General features: G+C 44.8%; 1 pseudogene; it reads left to right on the plus strand.

Moving 5' to 3' along the window:
• The first annotated feature begins 6,719 nt into the window (after window positions 1–6,719).
• LOC143989158 (5S ribosomal RNA) lies at window positions 6,720–6,838 on the plus strand (annotated as a pseudogene).
• The last annotated feature ends 907 nt before the right edge of the window (window positions 6,839–7,745 follow it).

A 7,745-nucleotide genomic window follows, 5' to 3' on the forward strand; every position in this document is an offset into this window, starting at 1 on the left:
AATCACGGGCACAATGTATATACACATGCAACGGCGGGAGGTGGGACTCTCACAGTATAAAGGTATATGTGAATGAAATTAGGAAGGGTAAAAAATGAGGCACAGGTTGGGTTCAAGGGGAGATGGGCTAGGGAGGGGGGGAGGGGGGATGATGTAGTATGTGAATGGGTGGGAAAGAGAAGGGAGTTTGAAGGTATGGGTGAGGTTGTAATGGTCACAGGAAAAGCCCCTAGGGGTAACCCAGAAGGGTATGGGAAGGGGTGGCAAGGAATAAAAGGGGAAATAATGGACAGGAAAAGGGCGAAGATAGCACAGTAATAGAGGATAAATTAAAAATAACGTTGGGAATATATGAAAAGTTTATCTTTTCTCTTTCACAAAGGGGAAGTTTGGGACAGAATGGTATTACAATATTCAAAAGGACACATAAGGATATTAGGAACTCTAGCTTTTTTCTCTCCTTTTGTTCCCTCACATCTCTCAACTTTTTTCTAGAGGGGGGTATAGAGAACATCCCTATGAGATCAATTATAATATTGAGATAATTCCTTTTTCCTTTTTTTTTACTGTTTTTCTGGAAAGGTATGCAGGATAGAGTTATGAATATTGGCTCCTGGAACGTTAGAGGGATGGGTACATCAGTTAAAAAAGCAGCGGTGTTTGATGCCCTTGAAAAATGTGATATTGGGTTGATCTGCTTACAGGAAACGCATCTAACTGAGGACTCCAAGTTGGAGAATTATAGCAGGAAATTCCCCACTCAGTTTCACTCAGTCCACACCTCTTATTCAAGAGGTGTGGCTGTGTTGATAAGAAAAGAAGTAGCGTTTAACTGTCGGCAGACCAGCATTGATAAAGAAGGGAGATATGTATTTTTGCATTGTGTAATTGAAAATCGGGAGTATGTCATTGCAAATATTTATATTCCACCCCCGTTTAAACTGGATGTTTTATATAATCTAATGGAATTTATAGTAGGTAAATCTGGGATCCCAGTGGTAGCAGTGGGAGATTTTAACGAGGTTATAAATAAAAATCAGGATAGGCTCCCACCAGGGACAAATCTGCAGAGAGAGGGTGAGAGTCGGTTATCCAGGTTTATGCAAGAAGGGGGACTATCTGATTTGTGGAGAGTTCGGAATCCGGACCTCCTACAATATTCGTGTTTTTCAAGCTCCTACTCCTCACTCTCAAGAATCGATTTAGTGCTGGGGAACAAAGAAGCTAACCAAGTGGTAAGGGAAATAGTATACCAACCCAGGGGGGTGTCGGATCACTCATTGGTGACGGTATCGGTTAATTTAGAGGGGAGGGGTCCCTCGAAAGTATGGAAACTGAACCCAGTGTGGCTTGAGATAATTGGAGATGCAAATAAAGTATTATCCCAGCTAGAAGAGTTCATAGAGCTCAATAGGGATACCGCTGCGAGTGGAGTGATATGGGACGCATTAAAGGCCTACCTCAGGGGTATCCTTATTCAACAGGTAGTGAAAATTAAGAAAATATCTAGAGAATGGCACAATACTGTTAAAAGGGAGTTAGTAGGTGCAGAAAGAGAATATATAGTAAATCCCTCCCCAGAGAAACGAAAGGTATGGTTAGATACACAGCAGAAGTATAAAGCAATGATTATTAGGAAAGCTGAGAACAAAAAACTATTTCAGAAACAAGTGGCGTTTGGGGAGGGGGAAAGTGTCGGGAAGATGCTGGCACACTTAGTGAAGACCAACTCCTCGCCATCCATCGTCCCCGCGATCAGGACAGAGAAGGGAAAAATCTCAACTCAGAATTCAGTGATTATAGATGTTTTCAGATCATATTATGCAAAATTGTACAGATCGCAGGGGATGAGGGAAGACGAGGAGATGGACAAGTTTTTTGGAAATATTAAAGTCCCTTCCCTCACCGAGGAGGAGAGAGAGACAATGGAAGCCCCATTAACATTAGAAGAAATTCAATCTGCAGTGACAGCAATGGCTAACCAGAAGTCACCAGGACCAGACGGACTTCCATTGGAAATCTATAAATACTATGGGAAAGTACTGCTTCCAGAGTTTCTCAGAGTATTAAATAGGGCAAAGGAGGAAGGGAGATTGCCTACCTCGATGACGGAGACAACGATAATTGTTCTGCACAAGGAGGGGAAGGATCCGTTGGAAACTAAATCTTACCGACCTATCTCACTTCTGTGCACGAACGCAAAAATACTAGCTAAGGTACTGGCGGCCAGACTGAATAAAATTATCTCCAGATTAATACACCCTGATCAAACAGGATTCATTCCTGGTAGATCAACTAGCATGAATATTAGAAGACTATACCTTAACCTACAGATACCAACGGAAAACATAGGGAAAAGGGCAATTATGGCTTTGGATGTAGTCAAAGCCTTTGACAGTCTTGAATGGAGATACATCTGGCGAGTTCTGAGAGAATTTGGCTTTGGCTCCTCATTCATTGAATGGATCAAAATTTTATATAATGGCCCTAGTGCTAGAATTAGGGTAAATAACGAGTATTCAGATAAGATACTATTAGAAAGAGGTACAAGACAGGGGTGCCCTCTGTCACCCCTGATCTTCGCCCTCGCAATGGAACCATTAGCCATTGCAATAAGATCTAATGCTGACATGGAAGGTTTTAAAAGAAAAGCGAGGGAAGAAAAGATCGCGCTATACGCCGATGATATTCTCCTCTATCTGGGGGACGTTGAGAAGTCAACCAGGCAGGGGATGAAAGTCCTCTGGGATTTTAGCAGCTTCTCGGGATTAACATTAAACTGGGAAAAATCATCTCTGATGCCTGTAGACACACTGGAGAGTCAAACTATATTGACAATCCCGCAGTTAGAAGTGGTGGAGAAAATAAAATATTTAGGAATATACATACAAAGTGATGCAAAAAGGTATATAAGTGATAATGTCGCCCCCTTACTAGGTAAATTTAAAAATAAAATAGAAATCTGGAAGAAACTCCCTCTTTCGGTCGCAGGGAGATGTAATCTTATTAAAATGCTATGGATGCCACAGTTATTGTATCTGTTGCATAATTCGCCGTTATGGATAGATATAAAGTGGTTTAAAAAAATAGAAACACTATTTAGAGAACTCATATGGAGCGGAGGTACCTCAAGAATAGGCCTACAAATTCTGCAATTACCGACAAGGAAAGGAGGAATGGCAGTACCTCACCCAAGAAGCTACTTTTTAGCCGCACAATTGCAACATCTGGGGATGAGCAATGAGCTTAGTGGAGATATAAATAGGAAGTTAATGATTACTGGGACATCTCATAAAACCATAGTAGAGGCCTTGGAGGCAAACTCATTTCCCTATAGAACGTCCACAATAAAACTTGCTCTAAAAGTATGGAAGGCAGTAAAAGCGATAAAGGGTCTGGAAGGGATGACCAAAGAAACCCCATTATGGAACAACCTGAACCTACAGGAAATGGGAATGATAGGGAGGCATAAAGACTGGGAAAGTAGGGGGATTGACAGACTGGCGCAGTTGTATGAAGGAAAAATAATAAAAACATTTAATACACTGAAAATGGAATATGATTTACCAAAACATTCATTTTATAAATATTTACAAATCAGACACGCATTATCAAAACAATTTGGTACACCGGGGCCAGTGTGGAGCAAATCCCCCATCTATAATAGATTAAAATCTGAAGATAGTGCAAGAGGGTTTATAGCAGAAATATATCCATGTATTTGTGAAGGGAGTATAGAAACCCCAGATAAACTTAAAAGTAAAATAAAATGGGAGGAGGAAGTAGGAACATTCTCAGATGAGCAGTGGATGAGGATACTGGAGGGGGGACATTTGATATCTGTCTCGCCAGCCCAGAGGGTTTCACATCTGATGCTGCTACATAGAGCCTATTATACACCGAAGAGGCTATACAGGTTTAGGCGAAGGGAAGATGATGGATGTCCGAGATGCCAGGCGACAGGGGATCTGATGCACATGTTCTGGAGGTGCCCTAAATTGTTCCGTTACTGGTCAGAAGTTATTGCTGATCTGAACGAAACATTTAGAGTGTCGGTTGATGGGAACCCCAGAATGTGCTTATTGGGCCTGAATGAGGGAATAAGAGGGCCGGCCTGTATAAATACAGCAGTAATAAGATGTATGTTCCAGGCAAGGAAGCTAATAGCGCAAAGGTGGCAGGCAAAAAAACCCCCGTCGGTAGCGGAGTGGAGACAACTAATAACAGAGACGATCTGCAAGGAAAAAGTAGTATATGTAAGGAGAGGGAATTTTAGGGAATTTAATAAAATGTGGAAACCATGTTTAGATAAGTTGGGATACACAGTATAAAGACTTGGAGTGAATGGGGACTGGAGGGAGAAAGGAGAGAGAGAACATGTGGTATAGGTGATAAGAAGCTAGAGGTATAGAGAGTAACACGGTCACAGTTTGTGCACGAGGGGCCCACTGCTTCTTCCTGTTATGTACGTGAAGAGGGGGAGAGGGGGAGGGAAATGTCAATGTGGAAAAGGGAGTGTTTAACTGTATAAAGTTTGTGAATGGAAAAACTATTATGAAAATAAATAAAGATTATGTAAAAAAAAAAAAAAAAAAAAAAAAAAGAAGGGAAATAGTAGAACTGAAAGGAGGGAGAAGGGGAAAGAGAAGATTAGGGAAGGAAATGGCATAAATGGAAAAGAAGGGGTAAGGGGGTGTCGTGGGTAGAGTGGATAGGGTGGGGTCCCCTCCCAGGGAGTAAGAGACGCCCTCGGCTTACCAGCTCATCAGCTGTCCAACGTTTGGAACAGCGATCTCCAACGATCACCATGAGCTTACTATGTCTCGCGGAGGTATTCTTCCGAAAAGCGAAACTGGGTCCAGTAGAACCATCTGTTCCCATGCTCCTCCGTTTTATCCCTCATTGTGGCAGTCAGGTCTTCCATTCGTTCAATATCATTTACCCTTGCGAACCACTGGGTCACCATTGGAGCAGATTGCTCTTTCCACTGATTTGGGATGCAGGCCCTAGCTGCATTGAGGAGATGTTTAAGTAAGGACTTATGATAACGCTTTCTCGACATAGGAGTTAGATTGAGAAGAACTGCTGCGGGATCATTGGCTAAGGAAATGTCTGCGAACTTGTGGATGAGTCTCAGGACAGGCTGCCAGAATGTTTGCAATTTAGGGCATTCCCAGAAAATGTGGAGAATGGTGCCAGCCTGTTGCCCACAGCGACAGCAGCGGTCAGATTGACCGGGGAATATTTTGGCCAACACCACCGGTGTACGATACCAGCGTGTGATCAGCTTATATGAGATCTCCTGATATTTACTGCAGAGTGATGACTTATGGGCGAAAAAGAGTATTCTGTCCTTCTGTGGTTTGGAGAATGTAGTTTGTAAGTCCCTTTTCCATTTAACTAGGAAGGGTGGATCCGTGGAGGATTGTGCGTCTGTCAGGATTTGGTAGGACCTAGAGAGGGAACCACGAATTGGGCCATCATCCAGGCAAAGTTCCTCAAAGGGGTGGAATTGTCTAGAGAAGAACGAATGGTTAGGTAGTGATCCGAGGAAATGGATTAGCTGTCTAGCTCTCCAGCTATCCAATGCAACAGGTACTTGCTCTAGCAGTATGGTCCCCATGGGAATCAAGCCCGTGAGTCCAAGAAATAGGGCTGCTCTCAGAAGCCCTTTCGGGGCTTGCCTGGTAAAGGCCTGGTCAGACAGGCCCGGAGGGAATCTAGGATGTCCAATAATTGGGGTCATAGGAGAAGGGAAGTTAGTCAGGTGGGAAAGGTGAAAAAAACTATCCATCTCGGCGAGCGAGGGGCCAATTAACGGGTGAGTAGTCACACAGGGCTCCAATGGCCTCCCCGCCCAAGGCAGACCAGCCAGTGGAACCCGCGCCATCTCCTGCTCTAGCTTGACCCATAGCTTCAGTTCCCCATGCCGGTGTCTTATCACATATGGTCCCCCATCGCATTCGCAGTACACAGCAACACAGATTACGAAAATTGCCGAGCATGAACGGCGCTTGCGCACTGAGTCCAGGTTCTATCCCCGCTATCCAAGTGGACATAGAGTAAGAGTATAAAAGAGCCGAGCGCAGCGTGGCCGAGCCCGAAGCGTGGCGAGCAAAGCTCGCCTGCGAGGAGCCCTCTAATATTCACAACCCTATGTCCGCTTGGATGGTGGGGCTACCACCTCCACTCACCGCGCAGGCGCCGTTCAGCTTGGGAGATTTTCCGAAGCTTCATCTGCTCCGTACTGCGCATGCGCAGTACGGCGCAGACACTATATCATCGCCGGATAGTATATGGCAGAACACCGGCACCAGTCAACCACCGGTGTCATGTGCGTCGCTGTGTAATATAGAGCAGGATCCGGGAAGCCAATACCTCCCCGCAATTTCGGTCGCAATAGCATTGCCCTACCAATACGCATATGTTTTCCGCGCCAGAGGAACTTGATAAAGATTGAGCGAACCGCATGAAAGAAAATCTGGGGTATTTTGATAGGTAAGGCTTGTAGTAGATACAGAAGTCATGGCATCGCGTTCATCTTCAACACATTACAGCGTCCGAACCATGACAGAGCTAGTGGGTCCCATCTTTTAGGGTCCGCTGTAAGCCCATAGGCTTCTTTTTATGTTGTTGGCTTTGACCTGTTTTTGTTGCTTGTTTCTCAAGGCGACCATCTTGGCGTTTGTCAAGAGGGTTGGGCGTGTCTTGAAGAGAACGCTTACGGCCACATCAAACTGAAAGCACCCGATCTCGTCTGATTTCAGAGGCTAAGCAGTGTCAGGCCTGGTTAGTACCTGGATGGGAGACTGCCTGGGAAGACCAGGTGCCATAGAAGGATCTGGTCTGGTTAGTGTCTTGATTGGGAGATCGCCTGGGAATACTGGATGCCGTAGGCTTCTTTTTATGTTGTTGGCTTTGACCTGTTTTTTTTAGCTTGTTTCCCAAGGTGACCATCTTGGCCTTTGTCAAGAGGCTTCAGAGTGCCCAAAGAGAGTGCCTACGGCCAAATCACCCTGAAAGAGCCCAATCTCGTTTGGTCTCAGAGGCTAAGCAGGGTTGGGCCTGCTTTGTACCTGGATGGGAGACCGCCTGGGTTTTCCAGATGCCGCAGGCTTATTTTTATGTTGTTGGTGTTGACCTGTTTTTTTCGCTTGTTTCCCAAAGTGATCATCTTGGCATTTGTCAAGAGGGTTGAGAGTGCCTAAAGAGATCGCTTTCAGCCGCATCACCCTGAAAGCACCCTATCTCTTCTGATCTCAGAGGCTAAGAAGGGTTGGGCCTAGTTAGTACTTGAATGGGAGACGGCCTTGGAATACCAGGTGCCGTATTCTTCTTTTTATGTTGTTGGCGTTGACCTGTTTTTTTTTTTTTGCTTGTTTCCCAGGGTGACTATCTTGGCATTTTTCAAGAGGGATGAGAGTGCCCAAAGAGATTGCCTATGGGCACATCACCCTGAAAGTGCCCATTCTCCGCTGATCTCAGAGGCTAGAAAGGGTCGCGCCTTGTTAATACCTGGATGGGAGACCGCCTGGAAATACTAGGTGCGGTAGGCTTCTTTTTATGTTGTTGGCGTTGACTTGTTTTTTTTGTTTGTTTCCCAAGGTGACCATCTTGGCGTTTGTCAAGAGGGTTGAGCGTGCCTGAAAAAATCTACTATGGCTGCATCACCCTGAAAGAGCCAAATCTCATTTGATCTCAGAGGCTAAGCAGGGTTGGGACCTGGTTAGTACCTGGATGGGAGA

This window comes from Lithobates pipiens, unplaced genomic scaffold, assembly GCF_037356315.1.
Source record: "Lithobates pipiens isolate NorthernLeopardFrog02 unplaced genomic scaffold, aLitPip1_a1.2 Scaffold_1, whole genome shotgun sequence".
Taxonomy (NCBI): Eukaryota; Metazoa; Chordata; class Amphibia; order Anura; family Ranidae; genus Lithobates; species Lithobates pipiens.